The sequence below is a fragment of the Pelophylax lessonae genome (assembly GCF_965119305.1).
Source record: "Pelophylax lessonae genome assembly, chromosome: 2".
NCBI classification, from domain to species: domain Eukaryota; kingdom Metazoa; phylum Chordata; class Amphibia; order Anura; family Ranidae; genus Pelophylax; species Pelophylax lessonae.
The window spans coordinates 113,373,110-113,396,671 of NC_138769.1; the positions used below are offsets into that span (position 1 = coordinate 113,373,110).

Genomic DNA, 23,562 nt, shown 5'->3' on the forward strand with positions numbered 1-23,562 from the left:
TTTATGATAATTAACTGTAAGATAATCTTTCAGTTTTGATGAACCTAGAATGTACTTGGTTGATTTAAACTAAAAATAATTTAGGCTTTAAAGTGCAAATTTTTATATGCCTGTTTAAACAGTGCATGTCCTGCCATTACACATGCCGTTGCTGGCAGGGTCTCCCCACAAAACCCCTAGCCCCTCGATCCCCCTCTGTCCTGCTATTTGCAGGATGTGCTGGACATTACAATTCTGCACACTCTATTGGCTGTTCTAGGCTGTTAAAACTGTGACCATAGCAGTGCGCCCTCACCTGCTCCAGCAGTTCAAACTACATGCATGTGCAGTGACTCTGTCTTTTTCTCACTGAGGGGCCAGATGTTTTTGTGGAAAGACCCTCTAATAGCTGTATGTGTAATGGGAGGACATGCGCCATAAAAAAAAAGAAGCGTTGGAACGTACTATATTTTTTGATAGGGGGCTTTTGTAAAATTTTGCTAAAGGTGAACTTACACTTTAGGCGTGGTTCGCACTCCTGCGACTTGAGCTCTGACGTTGAGACCCAAAGTCGCAGGACTCGTGAAATGCCATGTATCTCTATGAGAGCCATTCCAATTGACTGATGTTGCTGCAACTGTAATTTTCTGTAAAGTGCAATCCAACATGGCTACCTGGAGGTGTTCTGTACACAGAATGTGTACAGAATCTCTCAAAAACATAATTTCCTGCTTGTGATTGGCTCACTAAGATACAAGTCAGATTTTTGACATCCTCTGCAACAAAAATTTCATTTTTGGTAAGATACTCCCAATAGGAAATCACATCTAAAGGGATGCATTTCCCCATTAGAGCCATAATTCTTCAGCAGCTGATTTATAATTATAAAACCATTCCGATTAGACTCACTCTGCACAGAGGCACAGGGGAACAAACAGTGATTTCTTCAAAACAACAAAGGTAGGAATCTGTAACAAGGTTTGTTATAATCTTTGCAATGTACATAGATCCCCCAGAGGGGAATGTTTTTTTCTCAACAAAAGTGGACGTACACTTTAATGAAAGGTCCACTTTTAGTCCATTAATACAGCTATGTCTGATGGCTTACTGCAGTGCCTTTACATCTTCATATAGGAATCCAGAAATCATGACTCCATAGTTCCCAACTGTCTCTCCTTAACATAACATATATATATATATATATATATATATATATATATATATATATATATATATATATATAATTACAGTATACACACATACAAACGTGTGATTTTGAAATATGGGTTTTTTGTTTTTGTTTAAACAGTAAATTACTACAAGGCTGCCATTGATATATTTCCGTTTTGCATGTGTTAGTTATCTGGATGTATTGCTGATCTTCTTTCTTCAATGTTTTATGTGACTCACCTGGAACAAGTATGGTGCTGAATTTACCTTAGAATACCACTTCCAGGTCAGGAATACAGAAGCACTGTCAGTTTTAGCATAACAGCCAAGCAGCAAGCATTTCCTAAAGGCAGCCAGTAACAATAGCCCTCATATTTCTCTTAGGCCCCTTTCACACTTGTGAAACTTGTCCTTCGACTTGGGATTGCAAAGTCGCATTACAAGTCGTACTCCATGATTTCCAATGAGTACTGTTCATATCTGTGCGACTTCAAGTTGCAACGCCTTAAAAGTAGTCCTTGCACTACTTTGGTCCGACTTTGATGCGTTTTGAGGTCCATAGACATAGGCATTGCTTCAAGTCTAGTCAAAATCGCGTAAAAAAAACTGCGGTAAAATTGCGGCAAAATTGCACGACTTTTAGGTTGCACAAGTGTGAAAGGGGCCTTAGTGAAAGGCTTATGCCTCGTACACACACAATGATTATCGGCCGTCTTTTGTCCAGTGTTGTTGTGTTGGTTGAAATGTGCTCTAGACTGCACACAAATTTTCTCGGCCAACAAAAACCAACTTCAGAAGTGATGTCATGGGCTGGTTTACTTTCCGTGTGTTTTTTCTTCTCTGAGCATGCCCAGTCTTGCTCATCACATTTTTGTCTGGTGAAATCTGTACTGACTGACGGAAAATCGGCCATTCTGGTGACGGCCAACAAAAATTTTATAGCATGCACACCAGATTTTGTTCGGCCGAAAAGTGGCAGTCGGTTGTCGGAAGCATCATACTAACATGTCGACAATCGGCCGATCGGACGTTGGCTTTAGTCTAAAGCTGGTTAAGGTTTTTTTTTTTTACTTGGGATAAAGCACTAAACATATTAGTTTTGTGTAATGGTATTTATTCCATCATCTGCATGTGACCACTTCTGGTAAAAATCCCTGCTGTGCCTCCTTCAGATGCAGGATACTGTGCTGAGCGGATATCCTCCAGTGTTTTGAAGATTAACAGCAGCTGTTGCGACTGAGAAAAGTTTCACCATTTGCCCACACCCCTTCTACCTTCTCCGACATTCATAGTGCTTGAATTTCTATTCTCCCACAATGCGTAGTGTTCTGTGAATGGGTGGCGTTCCTGTCATTCAAATGGTTTTCCTCCATTCACAAAACACAATGCATTGTGGAAATACTGGGAGTTCTGTAAGTGGCAGAGAGGGCAAGTGTGTGGTGCAACTTTTCTCAGAAGCAGCAGCTTTGTTAACTATCACATCACTCAGGGCAGTATCCATTGGCACCGAAGAAGACCATGCAAGAATGATTTTTACAAGAAGCAGCTGCCTGCAGGTCATGAGACCATACCTAATGTGTTTGGTGCCGTATCCAAAATAAATAAACTTCAGCTTTAAAGAGCATTCAGAACTGAATACCATTAAGGGCTCTTTCACACGGGCTCCGTATGTCCGTATTTCATCCCATTTTTTTGCGGATGAAAAACGGACATAATGCATGTCAATGGCATTGCGGATGTCAGCAGATGACCATCCGCTGACATCCGATTTTCGTCCTTTCAGTTCTGTTCCGTTTTTTGGAACGGAACAGAACCCTATTTTTCTTCCGTTTAAAAAACGTAACGGATGCAAAATCGGATGTCAGCGGTGTCATCCGCTGACATCCGTAATCCCCATAGACATACATTATGTCTGTTTATCATCCGCAAACGGATGGGAGGATATGCGGACATACGGAGCGGATGACACAAGTGTCATCCGTGTCCGTGAAAAAAAAAAAAAGTGCCGCAGTGGAATAAAAAATTGGAGCGGCCGTGTGAAAGAGCCCTTAGATTGAATGGACTTCGGTTACCCTTTCTATACACTGCATATGTTCTGTTAGTGTGGCACAGGAATACAGGCATATTTCCAGAATCAGCTGTCACAAAGCCTTTATTGTCACTGGTGGGAAAATGAAAAGCATTTGAAAAGAAATAGCCTGCCAGCATCTGCTGGGGTTTTGCCAGCTTTGCTTTGTAAAAGTGATAAATAATATATTGCTGTCACAACAGAGGAACATTAACATCCTCACGTTACAACCAAAAGACAAAGAAATAAAAAAACACTTTGAAAAGTGCCAGTATCAATATTGAGGTATATATTTGGACCCGGATCATTTTGTTTTTCCATTTCAAACCAGTATACAATTTAACACAATAACACTGTGCCCACTAAATGTAATATACTTTGTTTTACCCTGAAGAACGCACCTCCTGACACTTACAATATCCATCTTCAGTTTTTTATACTTCAAAGATAGAAAATAAATTTGTGACTTTCAAGCTTATATAAAGTTTCACTCCAGACAGATTCCTATGCAGCTCTGTATTCATTAACAATTGTTTAAATGTATGTATAAATGCAAGCAATGACTTGGTATTAACTGTTTGCAATGCATGCACAACATAGAGTGGGGAAGGGAAAGGCAGCACAAGGAGCCAAACAGTTGTACTACAGTTCGAGGAGCATGCTGATAGCAGGAGAGAGTAGAGTGACAGATAGCATGAGATGAGCTCATCGGTGTGTTCTACAGTGTATCTGGAAAGTATTCACAGCGCTTCACTTTTTCCACATTTTGTTATGGCACAGCCTTATTACAAAATGGAATAAATTCATTATTTTCCTCAAAATTCTAAAAACAATACCCTATAATGACAACGTAGAAGAAGCTTGTTTGAAACCTTTGCAAAGTTTTTTAAAAATAAAAAAGGAAAAAAAGTCACATGTATATAAGTATTCACAGCCTTATCTCAATACTTTGTTGAAGCACCTTTGGCACCATCAAGTTTTTTGGAGTTTGATGCTACAAGCATGGCACACCTATTTTTGGGCAGTGTCATGTGTTTGCCACCTAATGGTTAACTTAGTGCAGACTAATTTCAGTGGTTGGCAACAGGCTGCCTTATTTAAACACCTCAGCAGCACTGTGTCTTTGCTGTCTGATCTGCAGCTTAACTTTGAGTTTGTGCCTGTATTGATTCCTGTATTGACCTGGCTTGTCTGACTTCGTTGCTATCTCCAGTTCTGACCCCGGCTTGCATTGACTCTGCTATACCTGCTTCCTGCCTGATATCCTGCTGCCAACCCCTGCCTGTACACCGACTACTCTCTGCCTGCTGCTTGAACTGTATCTGATTACCTGTGTCTGAAACTGGCTTGTCTGACCCTGCTCCAGTCTTGCCCATCAAGCTCCTTCCAGTGCCTGGAGACGCTGTCCTGCATCCGCTGTGCATCCGCTGTACAACCTGCACCTCTTTACCTGCTTCTTCCTGCTGCTCAGCAATCCAGCCATGTTCAGTGACTTATCAGATACTCTTCTCAACTGCCAACAGAAGACCAGCGCAGGCACTCTTAACTCAGTGAGCTCTCGCATCCACTGTTGCAACTCCAGTGGTGCCTGATCCAGGGCTGTACGAGAGGTCTCCCTCTGCACATCAGGCTCTGCTACAAGGTACATGAAAGGCAGTTTCTCCCATTCTTTTTTGCAGGACCTCTAAAGCTCCATCAAGTTGGATGGAGAGTGTCGGTGCACAGCCATTTTCAGATCTCTCTAGAGATGTTCAATCAGGTTTAAAGAGGTTGTAAACCCATACGAAATTTTTTTTTTTTTCAACCTGAAAGAGAAACACATAATGAGCTAATATGCATCGCATACTAGCTCATTATGAAATACTTACCTTAAAACGAGCCCCCGCCGTGCCGTCCGCTTAGCTGTATGACGGGCGACATGTCCAGTCGCCCGTCTTCCGGGATCGCGGCATCCAGCCATCTGATTGGCCGGAGCCGCGGTGACATCACTCCCACGCACGCGTGCGGGAGCCGACAGTCACGGCACGGGTCTCTGAAGAAACAGCACGAGCGGCCGTTCCTTCAGAGTGCATGCGCCAGTGACGTCACTGGCTGCATGTAAGGTAAATATCTCCTAAATGGTACATGTTTAGGAGATATTTACAGTACCTATAGGTAAGCCTTATCATAGGCTTACCTATAGGTAAAAGTGTCAGAGGAGGGTTTACTTCCTCTTTAAGTCTGGGCTCTGGCTGGGCTACTCAAGGACATTCACAGAGTTGTCCCATAGTCACTCCTTTGTTATCTTGGCTGTGTGCTTAGGGTCGTTGTCCTGTTGGAAGATGGACCTTCACCCCAGTCTGAGCTCTCTGGAGCAGGTTTTCATCAAGGATGTCTCTGTGCATTGCTGCATTCATCTTTCCCACGATTCTGACTAGTCTCCCAGTTCCTGCTGCTGAAAAACATCCCCACAGCATGATGTTGCCACCACCATGCTTCACTGTAGGGATGTTTCGGCTAGGTGATGAGCAGTGCCTGGTTTCCTCCAGACATGGTGATTGCCATTTATGCCAAAGAGTTCAGTATTTGTTTCATCAAACCAGAGAATTTTGGCTCTCATGGTCTGAGAGTCCTTCAGTTGCCTTTTGGCAAACTCTAGGCAGGCTGTCATGTGCCTTTTACTGAGGAGTGGCTTCCGTCTGGTCACTCTACCATACTGGCCTGATTGGTGGACTGCTGAAGAGCTAGTTGTTCTTCTGGAAGGTTCTCCTCTCTCCATAGAGAAACGCTGGAGCTCTGTTATAGTGACCATCGGGTTCTTGGTCACCTCTCTGACCAAGGCCCTTCTACTCAAATCGCTCAGTTTAGCTGGGCAGCTCGCTCTAGGAAGAGTCCTGGTGGTTCCAAACTTCTTCCATTTATGGATGATGGAGGCCACTGTGCTCATTGGGACCTTCAATGCTGCAGAAATGTATCTGTACCCTTCCCCAGATCTGTGCCTCAAAACAATCCTGTCTCAGAAGTCTACAGACAATTCCTTGGACTTCATGATTTGGTTTGTGCTCTGACATGCACTGTTCACTGTGGGACCTTATAAAGACAGGTGTGTGCCTTTCAAAATCATGTCCAATCAGTTGAATTTACCACAGGTGGACTCCAATCAAGTTGTAGAAACATCTCAAGGATGATAAGTTGAAACAGGATGCACCTGAGCTCAATTTTGAGAGTCAAGACAAAGGCTGTGAACACTTATGTACATGTAATGTTTTCCTTTTTTATGTTTACTAAATTTGCAAAATTTTTAAACTTCTTTCACACTGTGATTAAGGGGTATTGTTTGTAGAACTTTGAGGAAAATAATGAATTTAATCCATTTTGGAATAAGGCTGTAACATAACAAAATGGGGAAAAAGTGAAGCGCTGTGAATACCTTTCGGATGCACTGTACAGAGGCGTTACTAGAACCTTCAGGGCCCCGGTGCAAGAAACCATGAAGGGCCCCTTGGACCCCTGGCTGGGGCTCTTCCCTTCAAGTCTGGGGCTCTCCCCACTGATCCTGGGGCCCCCGTTGCGGGGTCCTTTATTACGGTCCCGCAGCGGGACCCTTTCACAAGTTCTGCAGTGGGCCCCCTTCCTGCCATCTTGGGGCCTCCCCACAGTGGGGGAATGCCAGGGCCTGGTTTTAAGTGTGACCTTTGCGATCCTGGAAGTTCACCCACTGGTGTCAGTAGTTTTGATTTTTTGGTATTTTAATTGTATTTTTTATTGTTTTATTTTATTTTTTTACAGTGTCACTGACTATGACTCTGTCCATTCCGAAAAGTTAGGAGCTGGTAAATTACATATTTACCGACCCCTTCCTGGTTCTCTATTGTGACACATCCCCTACAGCAGCCAGCAGGAGAGGGGAGGGAGCACAGTGGAGGGGTGGGGGGAGCACAGTAGGGGGGGGACCAGGGGAGCACACAGGGGCCCAGAGACTGCAGAACACAAGTGAACTGGATGGAGGAGTGGCGGGGGCAGCATACAGAGGAACCAATCTCCTCTATTTTCCTCCTGCAGCTACAGGAGGAAAAAGGAGGACAGTGATTTCTCTACATGCTGCCCCCGCTGCCCCTCCTATCCAGGTGTACAGGGGAGCCGCACAGGCCCCCTGGAGCATGGGGCCCGGTTGCAATTGCAACCCCTGCAAACCCTGTAGTTACACCCCTGGCACTGTATCTCCTTTTAGTGCTGGTTCACACTATTGCGATGTGGGAACACTGCGAATATACTGCTTGTTCCCGCATCGCATCCGCAGAACAGGCAGTTCACACTGCCATATGCGATATGCTGGGGGTGTCAATACAAAGTCAACGACACCCCCTGATCAGATCGCATATCGCAGTGCGATCTGACAGTTCGCACGTGAATCGGATTGCACCGGTGTGAACCACCATGCGATCCGATTCTGCTGCAGACCAAAAAAGGGTCCTGTGCGAGTTCACTGCAATTATAGTGCGAATTCAGCCATACAAACTGTATGGCTGAATTTGCACCGCACAGATATCGCATGTGATTTTAGGAGCAATGCGCTCCGAATCATATGCAATGTCTGTGATCGCATGCGATGTCTGTGATCGCATAAGTGTGAACCGGCACTTACTGTCCAGTCACAGGGTGATGGTGAGAAGGTGATATGTAAACCTGGCCATAGATGATATGGTTTTTTTTTTTTTTTGGACAAAAAAAGACAAATTGATTCCTCCATCCACAGAAATGAGGTGGACAGAGGAATCCTCCCTGCTGGGACATTGTATTCCGACAGCGGCACGCTCCTCTGTCAGAATACACTGATGAGCGGCTGCAGCCAGCTGATTGAGAAAATGTTTCCAACAAGCCTGCTCGACAGAATCAGTCTAATGTTCAACTTCTGTTAAACAGGCACGGCTACACATATATCGAAATTCAGCCGGTCCCTGCTGAACCAGTTGAATTTTACTCCATCGATGTCCAGCTATAGTTTTAATGAAGTTCTGCAGCAGAGAAAATAACATTTCCTCCACTACCAGAAAGAACTGTATAAATCTCAGCACTGGATGGGCAGAAATACAAACCCACTGGCAGGTCAAATAGTTTTCATATAAGTATTAAATCTGTGCATTTGGGCTCTTTCACACGGGCGGTCCGATCAGATCCGCCTGTCAGTTTTTTAGGCGGATCTGATCGGATCCTCCATGCAGCTCTATGGGGCAGCGGGTGTCAGCGGAGGTGACCTCCGCTGACACCCGCTGCCATCCGCATCCGATCCTGTGCTGAAATCTGGACGGATGGAAACCCTATTTTTCCATCCGTTCAGGGATCGGATCGGAGGGGATCTGATGAGAGCGGACAAGCGGTCCGCTCTCCTCCGATCCCCCATAGAGGGCAGCGGGTGCTGAGACACCTCCCTCTCCGCTCTGCAAGCCTGCGGAGGCGGACCGTGTGAAAGAAGCCTTTAGCTGTTTGTGTGCACAGAAATAAGGACGCTGCAATTACTGCATTGTTTTATAGAGGAGCAGGCTCTGGGGCTCTCATTCTGATCCCTGCTTCACCACTTCAAGTCCAGGGCAATTTTACACATTTTCAAACACAGTAAAATCTGAATTTTGCTTAATAAAAATGTTCTAAAACCCCCAAAACGAGTATATATTTTCTGAAAGCAGAAAACATTTAAGAAAACAAATAGCAGTTGCAATGTTTTATGTTACACAATTTTTGTGCAAAAATCTAGCATATCAACATTTCCAGGAAAAAATATACTACATACAGTTTCAGTGCACACAAACACAATATAATACCCAGTTTGTTGGTAAAATATAAAAGATGGGGTTGCATTAAGTATATTGATAGCACACTTGTCTAGCCTTAAAATTGCGCATGTCTGTAAAATGAACTGTGAAAGAAAGTATGGTACCCAAAATTGTCCAAAGGCAATGCTTTAAAAGTACAGGTTATCGATTAAGAGTTAACTCAGATTTATGGCCCTGGAATTATTTCTCATGTTCTGCCATGCATGGTAATGCCTAAAGGCCCGTACACACGTACCGATCGTCGGCCGAAAAGCTTCGGCCGGCGACCGATCTGCCGATTGTAGGCTTGTTAGTATGATGCTTCCGACAGCGCACTTACGGCCGAAAAGAATCTGTCTTGCAAGCATGAAAATTTTTGTATGCCGACACCAGAGCGGCCGATTGTTCGCCAGTCAGTACAGAATTCGGCCGACAGACAGCAGATTTGCAAGACTGGGCATGCTCAGAAAAGAAAAAACACAGGGAAAGTTAACCATTACATGACATCACTTCTGCAGTCGGCTGTAGTCGGCGGACAAAATTCTTGTGCAGTCTTTTGCACTTTTCAACAGACACCGACAGCCCTGGACAAAAGACGGCCGATCGTTCGGCCGACGATCGGTACGTGTGTACGGGGCATAACAGGTGTGGTGCAATTGCTTTTTATATGCACGTGCTTGCACACTTTGCACGGGTAGATGGGATTGCTTTGAAATGTGTAGTTTAATTATAATTACCTCTTTATACATTTAACTTTTTTTGGGCTAACAAGTGATAGCACTGGCAAGTGACGGGTTGTCTTTATTGAGACATCAGGAGCATCAGCCAGAGAATGATAGCTCTAAACCCAAAAGTGATTAAATGCTTCCAGGTTCATGTTTTACAAAGCAGATCGGGAAGCAGATGTTCCTTGAGCTCCTATCCCTCTAAATTCTGACACAGTTTACAGGGGTCTCCCATTGCAACCATGGCACACATTGGTTGATTTACTAAACTGGAGATTACGATATCTGGTACAATTGTGCATGGTAGCCAATCCGCTTCTAACTTCAGCTTGTTCTATTGAGCTTTGGAAATAAAACCTGGAAGCTGAGTGGTTTCTATGAAGAGCTGCACCAGCAATTGCACTCTCCAGTTGTAGTAAATCAACCCCACTGTCTACATTTGGGGAACTGCACCCGCACGGCTGTCAAATTTGGACCAGTGGCTGTGTCCATGCAGCTTCCCTGTCTCAATAGACATAAATGGGACTGCCAGCATATGGATGCACGATACACCTGTGCATCCCATACAGGCAAAGACAGCCTTTCACCTGGGGTATGGATAGGTATGCCTGTGTAAATGAGGTCTTAAAATCTATTTTAGCAGTGGCAGCATCCATCATTCATCAATAGAAGTAATTTATATAGATATATATATATATCTATATAAATATATATATTTGCAAAATGATTAGTGTGATCAGCATAAAGGAAACCTGTACGGAAAGAAATATAAATGCTGCCATTGCTGACTTTCTATTCTAGTTCATTCTCACGCTAGTTTTCCGGATGTAATTCTGATCCTCTTGCTTCCTTTTGCTGCAGTAGTTTTATTCACTAACCCAGAACAAGTATATAGATGAGAATCTGTGACTTTTCTCCAACATGTCTGATGATGAGACATGACCAAGGAAGGGGTCCCATGTGGCTTCAAAATGTTTTCACTTTTACCACTGAGATCACTAATCACTAATAAACTTTTGGACTTTTTTTACTTTCCAAAAAGAGGTAATTTCAGTTGACATGCCGGGAATGTAACTGTCACACTGGTTTTGATCTTAACCAAACTGTCAAACCATTAAATGGCTGGTGTAATAACTGATCACATGTGCATAATGGCAGTTGAAGGTTAAACAGGGGCAAAGATGGCAGCTTCCTCTTCTTAACCCCTATATGACTGCTCATCACATTTATGTGGCATCCATGAAGTGGGCTTTAATCGAGGGTGCCACATATGTGTTCTTCTGTTTGTGCTGGATGTGCGCTTGATCACACACTCCCAGCACTGGGACCAAGCTGTAGGTGACAGCTTTGGGTCTCCTACTAATGATGGGGACCCAGGGGAACCGGATCTAGATCAAATGATTGCTGTGATAGCCTGTGATTGGCTATAACAGTGATCATTCACTATATAGCTGTCCCTGTTGTATTGTTTCTCCTCTGTGAAGAAGATAATCAAAAGACTTCTCTAGGGAGAAGGAAAAGATACATTGTATCTTTTCCTCCTCAGAGGAGAAGCCTGTGTAAAAAAAGGTATTTTGAAGAAAAAAAAAAAAAAGATTAACAAGATTAAGTAGATTAGAACAGGATCCATTTTAGTGAGTGTCTGTTAGTGTCCATTGCTGTCAGTGTTCAGTTAGTGACAGTGTTAGGGTCAGTGTGTTTAGGTAAGAAAAAATTGAATTTTTGTAAGAACTTACCGTAAAATTATTTTCTCTGACAGTCGCCACCCACCCATTCATTCTGCACGTCTGGGTATTGGCCTTCTCCACAGGAGTAAGCTAGGCAGAAGATTTTGTTAGAAATCATCACAAAACCTTTGTATAGACACACCTACAGGGGGCTGTCCTTCTGGTCAATACCCCCAGCTAGCTTAATTCCCAATTCAGTTTGGTAGCAAGCAGTACAGAGATCCATGAACCCCAAAAGAGGGGCGGGGGCGGAGACTGTCAGAGGACTCAGAGAAAAGAATTTTACGGTAAGTTCTTACAACAATTCTATTTTCTCTTACGTCCTCTGACAGTCGCCGCCCACTCATTCATTCTGCACATCTGGGACGTCCCAAAGCAGTGTAGCTGTGAGGGGTGGGAAATGCAACCGTCAAAGAGGCAACGCAGCACCCAGGTCAGAGAAAATAATCTTTTCTGATCCAGAGAAAACTTGGCAACAAAAAAAGTTTAACAGGAGCGAACCCAGGAAAATAAAACAAGAAAGAAACCCCAACAGGAGGAGACAGGCAAAAAAACACCCTGTCTCCCCTAAGGCACTGCCGCACTCAAAACTTAACGGCCACTCCTGAGCTAGGCAGCAGAAAAGTGAATTGGGAATGAGGCTAGCTGGGGGTATTGACCAGAAGGACAGCCCCCTGTAGGTGTGTCTATACAAAGGTTTTGTGATGATTTCTAACAAAATCTTCTGCCTAGCTTACTCCTGTGGAGAAGGCCAATATCCAGACGTGCAGAATGAATGAGTGGACGGCGACTGTCAGAGGACGTAAGAGAAATAAGGTTTTATATGTAGTGTCAGTGCGAGCAGTGTCAGTGTCAAAGTCTTAGGTAAAAGAAAAAACAAAGCGTACTATTGTTTCTTTGCCCTACAATGAGTACAAAGAGCACTGCCACAATAATCAGGAGTAGGAGAATTTATTTTGCGGATTTATTTGGTGGTAGGTCTTGGTAACGGCATAAAAATATATGGCTAAAGTTGAAAAAATATTTTTTCTTTTTACTATTTTGGGACAGTTTTCCTTTCAAAATCAAACACATGCAAGAGGTATCCATTAACATTTACCACCAATACAATTTACAATGAAAGCCCAACTTGGCCTGGAAAAAAAAAAGGTATAATTCACAATGCATCTGTGATAAAATGTACAGTTTTACTAACAAATGGCAAAGTTGGAAAATTATATTTGGGTGTTAAGCTTTGTTTTGACCCTGGTTGTGAAGGTGTTCATTTCTATAGTGTTTACTTCACATTGAGCTTCTAACCCTAATGCCTCGTACACACGCATCGATAGTTGGCCGTGAATTTTCGGCCAACGTCCGATTTTCGGCTTGTTAGTATGATGCTTTCGACAACCGATTCCGACTTTTCGGCCGAAAAAAATCTAGTGTGCAGGCTATAAAATTTTTGTTGGCCATCAACACAACGGCCGATTTTCCGTCAGTCAGTACAGAGTTCGGCAGACAAAAATCTGATGAGCAAGACTGGGCATGCTCAGAGAAGAAAAAACACACGGAAAGTAAACCAGCACATGACATCACTTCTGAAGTTGGTTTTTGTTGGCCGAGAAAATTTGTGTGCAGTCTAGAGCACATTTCAACCAACACAACAACACTGGACAAAAGACGGCTGATAATCGTTGCATGTGTACGAGGCATTACACTCCCCTAACTCCTAATTTAGGCTCTAACAATAACTAACCCTTTTTCTGCCTTCTGAATCCTATACTACAATATAGGTCCTGTGTCAAAGGCATGAGGTCCTGGTTCCAGAAAAGAAAACTTGTATACAGGAACACATGTACTGTTTGTTAAATATTTAAAATGTACTGTATATTATTATTTAAAACAAAACTACACTAGGGGATCTAATTATAAAAAAAAAAAAATGTTGGACAAATATGACAAGCATGTGTGAAGCCCTGACAAATTCTAACTTAAAGAATATGTAAACCCCCAATATTCCTGATATGTGCCTGCTGTACCATGAATTTGTATGAAAAAGTATCCTGTTTGTATTGCTGCCTTTATGTGAAATCACTGGTGTTCCTGCCGATCCCCCTGATTTCCTTTTAAAAACTGACCTCACTAGACAGGAAAGCATAGTGTGATCAGTTCTCCAGCTATGCTGGGAACTCAGTCTGCTCTCCTCAATGATCAAACATGTCCTGGCACACACCCCCTGCACAGCCTTTAACTTGTAAGACCAGTGTGTTGCTGATTTTCCTCCACCAGCTCTTATGCAGCTGAGAACAAAGGGAATGTGATCACTTATAAAAAGGGAAAAATATGTATTTATATATATTTTTTTTATATGCATACATAAATGGTTTGCCTTTAATTTCTATTTTTTACAAGATAAGGGTTTACAATCACTTTAATTTAGCCTAAGACAGTGATTTCCTATGATTGTCAGTTCCATCTAGTTGCCATAATGCAGTATATTTCTGAAACAACCCAACCAAAAAAAATGTCACATTATGTCCACTAGATGGAGCATTTGATCATAGGAAACCAAAGTATTAATAAAAATATGGTCAGAATTCATCAAGGCTGGGCGTCCAACACATTTTTTATAAATTGATTCCTAATTGTTTCTCACACCTGTGATGTTGTATCAATATATATTTTGCACAGGGTATTTCTCCTTTTCAGTTACATCTACTGACAATTCCCTGAAGTTTGTTTGGGGCAGAATGGTCTGGACCAATACTTGATTGAATTTAGCTCATTCGTTCCGAAAACAATCAGTGGGGCATAGTGATAGAATTCACTCGGTGTAAAATGAACTTGCTGGCTAAACACTGAAGAATAACTGGCTCCACTTTGGAATATTTACACAAACTATTTTCCTGGGTTGTAGATGGAAGTACAAATGATGGATGAAGCATATTACAAACAACTGCTCCATTTGAGATGAACAGCTGCAGATACATTCAGTGCTAAGGATGATGAGAAGACAGCTCTCCGCAGGATTTGCATCCATCTCTCCCGCAGTACTGTCACCCGTGGGTTGGAAGCCCCAGACACAGCATCTGTGCATGAGGATTTAAGTTTTTAACTGTGTGTACACACGAAAAAACAAAGTGCCCATTATTTCAATGTATTTTCAATTCTGATGATGGATGTAAATAGTTCTTGCAGATGTTTGTAGAGCGATTCCACTTGTAATCCGTGATTTCTCTGGTTAACTGTGCGTCTGTTAAGAAAGAAAAAATCCCCAATGAGCCTTATCATACAGTATGTGATTCATACACCCAACTGGGAAGCAAAAAGTACCAAAATACAATCAATCAAAAGAAAAGAGGACCAGCAAACAAACTGTATTTCTGAACAGCAAAACCAAACATCCACCCCAATGCCACTCTGGTGAGCTTAGCTAATTAATCACTTCTGGGCCGGAAGGTTTTCCCCCTTAATGACCAGGCCATTTTTTGCGATACGGCACTGCGTTACTTTAACTGACAATTGTGCGGTCGTGCGACACTGTACCTAAAATAAATTGATGTCCTTTTCTTCACACAAATAGAGCTTTCTTTTGGTGGCATTTGATCACCTCTGCGGTTTTTATTTTTTGCGCTATAAACAAAAAAAGAGCGACAATTTTGAAAAAAAAAAAAAAACAAACATTTTTTACTTTCTGCTACAAAACACAGCCAAAAAAAAAAAAAAAAAATTCCCATCAATTTAGGCCAATATGTATTCTGCTATATTTTTCCATCAATTTAGGCCAATATGTATTCTGCTATATTTTTCCATCAATTTAGGCCAATATGTATTCTGCTATACATTTTTGGTAAACAAAATCCCAATAAGTGTATATTGATTGGTTTGCGCAAAAGTTATAGTGTCTACAAAAGATAAGATATCTTTATGGAATTTTTAAGTACTTATTTTTTTACTAGTTATGGCAGCGATCAGCGATTTTTAGAAGGTCTGTGACTGCAGCGGACAAATCGGACATCCAACTGACACTTTTTGGGGACCAGTGACACTAATATAGTGATCAGTGCTAAAATAAATGCACTGTTACTATACTAATGACACTTGCGGGAAGGAGTTAACATCAGGAGAGATCAAAGGGTTAATTGTGTCTCTAGGGGTGCTTACCAACTATGGAGAGGTTGCACTAATTGGGGGAAGACAGAGATCTGGGTTCCTGCTTAGCAGGAACACAAGATCTCCATGTTGTCCCCTTGTAGAATGGCGATCTGCCTTGTTTACATAGGCAGATCGCCGTTCTGCCTCTCCTAAGGATGATCGCGGGTGGCCAGCGGACATCGAGTCCGCTGGACCAGCTGATTGACATCCCCGCTAGCCAATCACAGGGCGATGGCGCCATCTAGTGGCTACTGAACCAAACGATGTACAGGTATGTCGTTTTTGTGCAATAGTGCCACTTTTCCGCAGTAAATACACGGCGGCTGGTCAACAAATGGTAATAAACCTAAGGGGGCAGACCAGCGTGGCTAGGGTAAGTCAGACATTGTCAGCAAAGACAAATATTTCTCTTGGTGTTCATACATAGTGCAATAATTCTGGACAGTTGATATCAGATTTGGCAAAATGATCAAATTGGGCATCGATCGAGGGGACAAAAATGGCACGGGTAAACTTTAAATGACAGATAGTGAAGTTGATCAGTTGTACAAGGTTCATGGATTGCATTTTTACATGTAGATGGATAGTAAGTGAAGGGTGCAAAAAATGCCATCAGCTCTGAATGATTGATGTCCAATTTGATAATTTTGTCAAATCAGACATTGATTGTTAATTTTTATCGCCAGGGCTATTTTTCTCAGGGAATAGATGCAGGAACTCCCCCCTTCTGAGTCACTCTGCCCCATACCCACCTCTGAGCACCGTGCCTTGGTTCCACCCCTTACCAACCTTCCAGTACAGGCCCTTTTAGAGAGTACAGAACAAAGTATTATTTTGTGGTGCTAAATAGTTGTATGGGATTTGTTAATAAAAACAAGAAAAGCAGTAAAATAGATCCTCTGCAGCCAGCAACAATAGACCCAACCCCAGCAACAATAGACTCCCCCAGCAGTAATAGATACCAACCAGCAACACTAGACCCACCTCAGCAACAATAGATCCCCCACACAACATTATATCCCCCCCAGCAACAATGGACCGCCAGTTACAAAACACCACTCCAGCAACAATAGACCCCCAGCAACATCAACAGATTTCCCAGCAGCCAGAAACAATAGACTCTCCAGTAATAATAGACCTCTCCCTCAATAATTGACTCCTCCCAGCAACAATAGACCCCCACATACAAATGGAATCCTGCCAGCATCAATAGACCCTCCAGCATACCCCAGTACCCCTTGCCATTACATTCATGCAGTGCTAAAGGTGCCGAACTGTGTTCCTCCACATTTCTGCTGAATTAAAATCCTGTTTATGGCAGTATTACAGGAGTCAGGAAGTGGATGCAGTCTGTCTGGCAGCGTTTATACCTGTTGATTTTGCCAGCCAATCTGTTATTTATCTGCTTTGTTTTTACACAGGGGTGTCCAACCTGCAGCCCAAGAAGACTATGAATGCAGCCCAACAAAAAATAGTAAACTAACTTAAAAATGTTGATTTTTGTTTTTTGGAATTTTTTTAAAAATGTGTTTACACTTAGCAAACTCATGCGGCCGAACAAAAATTTGACAGTGCCTCTTTAATGGACTTTCATAAGTTTTATCTTCCCAAACAAAAATATCCCACTCTACACAATCAGGCCTTATTCATGTCATCAGTTTTCGGCAGCGCCTACAGTATATTTGTGAGCAAGTATTTTCAAGGATGAAGCACATGAAGGGGAAAATTAGAACCAAAATATATGATGAGCACCCTGAGAATTAATTGAGAATTGCTACTACATCCATCCAACCAGATAATGGTGTCAAATATCGGACTAGTTCTATGTCGCTCTCTACAAACTCAATAAATTCAAACAATGTGATCACATGTGTACTAAGTGAATATGAACGTGACAAATCCCAAAGTTTATGTGATTCAAATGAAAATTCCAACATAAAAAGGAATAACGTGATATCATTCAAAATAAATCCATATGTCCACGTGACTGGTGCATATGAATCTTCAAAATATATGTGGTTAAATGTGATGTTATTCAAAAAATAAAGTCCATTAAACCACGTGGCTGGTGCATAAATCCCACCACCTTCCAAGTTATGTTCTTACCAGACAGATATGGTTAAGTGCAAATAACTCCTCTCAAGTGGCCTCCTATGCTGTGACAGTGATATGGGTGCTCCACTGCACACTGGTGAAACATGTATTCAAACAAGCCTCTTACCAGATGGAAATAGGTACCGTATATACTCGAGTATAAGCCGACCCGAGTATAAGCCGAGGCCCCTACTTTTACCACAAAAAGATGGGAAAATGATTGACTCGAGTATAAGCCTAGGGTGAGAATGCAGGGTGGCGGGCATGGTACAGGAGAATGCAGGGTGGCTGGCATGGTACAGGAGAATGCAGTGTGGCTGGCATGGTACAGGAGAATGCAGTTTGGATGGCATGGTACAGGAGAATGCAGTGTGGCTGGCATGTACAGGAGAATGCAGGGTGGCAGGCATGGTACAGGAGAATTCAGGGTGGCTGGCATGGTACAGGAGAATGCAGTGTGGCTGGCATGGTACAGGAGAATGCAGTGTGGCTGGCATGTACAGGAGAATTCAGGGTGGCAAGCATGGTAAAAGAGGATGCGGGATTGCGGGCATACTAGTGCGGCTGTGTTTCACTTACCTGTTCCAGAGGCGCCTTCATTTTAAAAATGGCGCCGCCCGGCGCTGACACGTCATTGTGCATGCGCCGCCGCTCGGAAAAGCTGGTATACGTTCGGCTATTTCCGACCTGTCCCGAGCGGTGGCGGCGCATGCGCGGTGACATGTATACGCCGGGCGGCGCCATTTTTAAATCTTAAACACGTCGGAGCGGCCGGGAACTTTTTTTTTTTTTTGTTGACTCGAGTATAAGCCGAGGGGGACGTTTTCAGCACACAAAAAATGTGCTGAAAAACTCGGCTTATACTCGAGTATATACGGTATTAGGCATGGATACATCTCCTCAATGGATGTTAAACCTGCATAGGTTGAGACTTAAAGGGTTGATTAGGAAATCTGGTTACCTCCTCCACTCTCCCCTTGGCAGCACCTGCCTCATGGATATCGGCTTCTAGATTTAGTGGGTTATTACTCATTAACTTGTGATCTGCCTGACTTTTTCTGCTCATCAGCTATCCTTATTGTTAGTGTATTTTATATGTGCCCAAAGACAATTCCTCTTTTTTCAATGTGGCCCAGGAAGGACAAAAGGTAGGACACCCTTAGTTTAACAGGATCACAATGATGTTTGATGCTCCCTTGGAAGTGAAATGGAACAGCAACATTACCCAGATCCATAGCACCGTTCAGGACTTTCACCCCCTGCCACACACGAACAACTTGGGTGCCGAATCTGATAGTCCATCTCCACTCTCCATAAACAGATAAGAGCTGCACTCCAATCTTAGCTCTTCTTTCTGTTATTGCCCGTGTCAGAAATGTGCTGCATACATCAATTCTCAACCCGAAAACCAACCCTCCTTGACGTGTTTCACCACTCCCGCCTTGCTCAAAATATTAAGGGAGGCCTTTTCAAATTCCTGTTAGCAAGCCAGGAGCACTTATTTATCCTCCTGGAAGCTGACAGCGTCCCTGTAGCTATACATGCCCATGTCCCCACACAGTATTTTATAATATATAATATATTTAAGGCTGAACTCCAGGAATTTTCTGTTATGCATGCTTACATGAAAGCTGAAAATCACTCTAGTAATCATCGCTACTACTATGATAGCCACAATCTTCTGACTCCTGTTTTTTCGCAACCTTTTTTCCGTCAACACACCCTTTTAAAATTATGGACAATCTCAAAGCACCCTTTAAAGTTATGGACAGTCTCAAGGCACCCCATTCTAAAATGTAATAAACTATTCTAATAGCTTTACATAATGCAGCAACATCCACACACGTAGGACTCCCAATGTTAGAGGTCATTTATTCTACCAAAGCAAATAGTTTTTTGAACACCGGTAGTGACTAGTAGTCCAATGTTTCTCTTCTCCCTCACTTTCTCCATCCCTCAGCTAATGTGACCCCAGTGCTGAGGGAGAGGGGCAGGGGAGGGTCAAACAAGGATGCAATGCAGGCAACAGTCATTCTCCTTATTGACTGATGACATCTAGGGTTGTTAGGACGCTGGCAGCTAGAAGATCGTTATGGTGCACAATAAAAATCTGTGGCTTTGTGTAACTAAAAGGCAGGCTTGTTCTACTCACTGGCTTGTATACAATTTTGGGGGCAATTTTTAGGCATTTTGCCAAGGCACACCTGAAGATGCCTCAAGGCACCCTGGTTGAAAAAGGCTGCTTTACCAAATTCAGTACAATATTTTCCCAGGAATAAGTCTGCCATGTAAAATGTAAAAAATGTATTTTCCTGTATTATATGCTACAATCCACATAATAAATACAGCGACTTCAGAATATTTACATTTTGTAAATGTCTTTTCTAAAATACAAGTTTAAATAGAATCACAATTTCATAGATTTCTGCCTAGAATTGGCTCAGTTTCTGTATATTCATACCTATATCCCAGATCCTTGGCTACAATTAAATATGTAATTTAGATACAAAAGAATCTTAATATAGAATACCAAGGGGCTGGTTAAAATCTGAACAATGTCATACAAATTTCCATAGACATTTCCATAAGCAGAAAAAAAAAAAAAAGATGAGATAAAATATTGCCGAGATCTGACATATAGTGCATGTCAATAACTCAGTCTTTCTTTCTACATAATGTTTATTTATGTATACAGTATCTCTACAAAACATCTTGACAAGATAAATGGCTTGCCTTGAGTCCTAATGATCTACATTATTGTACACTTCCTTAACACAGTACAGAGGCAGGCCTGTTTATATCAAACTTGCCAGCTAGACGACAACTTACAGGGGTTCGTGAATGCATTTAAAGTGAGAGCTCCAGGCAAAATGGAAAACATTTTTTTTAAAAATTAATATAAACAGTTATACTTGCCTAACTATAACTCAGCTCAGTCATTGTCATGATTTAGAACTCTCTGCCTCACTGCATGGCCACTATTTATTGGTTCTGCTTTATAACTAAATATATAAACTGATAGTTCCAGCGCTACAAATCTTCTATAATGACAGCTGCTGTGTAAAACACACAAAATGTTCTTTTAGCTATTAGACCTCAGTGCACAGCACTTATTAATACTATCCCACAGAACTATCATCATGTAATATAGTGAGACATATATACCACCCACAAATTAAATTGTTAAATTGCAACATCCAAGTAAAGTCCTGATGGACATAACATTTTTTAAATCAATAAAGTCCATTGCTTATATTTTATATAAACACTATCATAATAGTTCTTGTGCAAAGTGTCCAAATTCTTTCCAATACTGTAAATGTACAAATCAATAAGTGTTATCAATTCACCACTAGATACCAAATAGTACCTAGGTCAAAATCTCATTCAGCAGCGCTGTCACATTACATTCAACATAAAATTATATGTATAATATCCTCCCCTAATAGGGTCTGTGTATCCAAGCGGTTGCACAAAATAAAATGTCCACTGTACAGCATAAGTTGATGTCACAACCCAATGTGCACCAGTAGAGTCTCTCACTGATCTGAACGCAAGTGTCCGAATTGTAAGTGGTGAATAAAATGAATGAATTTCCAGTGCCGAAGATAATCAAATACATCACACTTCTGCCACCACACCTCTAGTGCATCCCCTTAGGCAATGGACACTCACCAGATCACATAGGAATAAAAGCCTTGTATAGATTATACCACTTCTCTCCTCTCCACTGTAACTCCTCTACACCACTCCGAAGCTGTACCACATGCATCAGATGCCTGTGATATGGAATGCTAATGGCCTCTTTTCCTCTCCCACGGATTCTCACAGGTGTATAGGGCAGCAATCAAGAGAAACAAAAGGTGGGGGGGCAAGTAGCGTAATATAGTCTTGACACTTTAATGTTTAAAACACTGCATACAAAAAGCCCCATACCCCCTTCAATAATCTGCTTACATTCCAAAAATAAATGGCAGACACAACTGTAACATTTGGCTCCAAATGTTGAGCACCTCTCACCCTATCCAGCTCTGATCCGCGTGTCCGCTGGTGGTAAGTTCCGGATATGGCGGCTAAGCGCTGGGTACCCGACGCTTAGCTGCCATGCTCCTGAAGAAGCGCGTGGCGCGAAACGGCCCTAGAGCAGGGTTATATGCCAGAGGTCCATAAGCCGCCAGTCTGGTGGCTTTATAAGTAAGTGCTGTATTTACTGTTGCACTGTATGGATCTCCATTTTTGTTTTGTACTTTGTTTTTAACTTTTGTGAAATTTTGATAAATACTACACCATGAGGAGATCTCTTTTCTCTCCTGCCTGTTAATTTGCCACTCTGGATTTAACATCTGAGGAAAGCAAGTCCGGTGAAGGGATAAGAAGATCATTCCCCACTTGATTCCCCTGGCTTCATCTCACACGTTTTCAGCTGTCCTGATAAGATAGCATATGGGTCTGGTGAGTGTTCACTTTTTACTTTGTTGGAGAAACACTAGCTGGTGCCGGAATTTACATTGACACAGAATATTATCATCCACTTGAATTTATGAGTTGATTGGACTTATGTGTTATTTATGGACTCGATTTATTAGATACTTTTTATAAAACGTAATAATATATTTTTTTTCACAATATCGTTTAGCGCTGCAACCTTTTATTTCATTTATTGCACTGGTGTTTGTATGTTCACACTGTTTTGCAAGCTGTTATTTTGTATGAATTAGGCGCTGACACTTTTCTTTTTGTTTAACAAACAAGTTATACTTTCCTGCCCTGTGCAGTGGTTTTGCACAGAGCAGCCCCAATCCTCCTCTTCTTAGGCTGTCCTGGCCCCTCCCTCTTATTCAGTGCCCCCACAACAAGCAGCTTGGGGGCACCCGAGGCAAGTCACAGCTCCCTGTGTCCACACGGAGCCCCGGCCTGGCCCTGCCCCCTCTCTCTCCTGATTGGTTGACTTTGATTGACAGTAGCAGCAGCCAATGGCACTGCTACTGTGTCTTAGCCAATCAGGAGGGAGAATCTTGGACGGCTGAGACACTCGTGGACATCACTGGACAGAAAGGGATGTCAGGTAAGTGTTAGAGGGGCTGAGGGGGGTTGCTGCACACAGAAGGCTTTTTATATTAGTGCATAGAATGCATAGAATACATTAGGATAAAAAAAAACAGACTTTACTACTCTTTTAATGCACTTTTCCCCCAAGGGGTTAATACACCCAGAGCAGCAGCTTTTTTCTTCCTCACTCCAAGATTGCCATTTTCATAAAGTAGTGGAGAGAGAATTTACAGCGGGAGCTGATTGGGGGTACCTGCCGATTCTTCATTACACTGACAGAAAGGCATTTTGGCTATCTAAACAAGGCAGATCACCATTCTGTCAGTACAGAAGACATGAATCCTATGTCTCTGCTAAGCAGGGGCAAGGATCCATTCCTTTTCCTAGTACAAACACCTCCCCCACAGTAGTAAAGCACATGTCAAGCACACATTTATCCCTTTGATCGCCCCTGATGTTAACTCCTTTCTTGCCAGTGCCAATAGTACAGTGACAGTGCATATTTTTTTAGATCACTGTATGTCACTGGTCCCCAAAAAGTGTTAACAGTGTCAGTTAGTGTCCTGACTGTCCGCCACAATATCGCCGTCCTGCTGTAAGTTGCTCATCGCCACCATTACTAGTAACAAATTAAAAAAGAAAAAAAAAAATATCCCATAGTGGGTGCTATAACTTTTGCGGAAACCAATCGAAATACGTTTATTGTGATTTTTTTTTTTTTACCAAAAATATGCAGCAGAATATATACTGGCCTAAATTGATGAAGAAATTAGATGTTTTCCCTTTCTTTATTGGACGTGTTTTATAGCAGAAAGTAAAAAGTATTG

At 42.3% G+C, this 23,562-nt stretch overlaps 1 protein-coding gene across 1 annotated transcript in view; it reads right to left on the minus strand.

Annotated features, from left to right (window-relative positions):
- Window positions 1-14,055: 14,055 nt before the first annotated feature.
- The window catches only part of CTPS2 (CTP synthase 2), a 459,116-nt gene continuing 449,609 nt past the window's right edge, over window positions 14,056-23,562 (minus strand). Inside the window, exon 20 of the mRNA XM_082245048.1 lies at window positions 14,056-14,690. The gene's annotated coding sequence lies outside the window, so the exon portion shown is untranslated. The remainder of the gene's footprint in view (window positions 14,691-23,562) is intronic.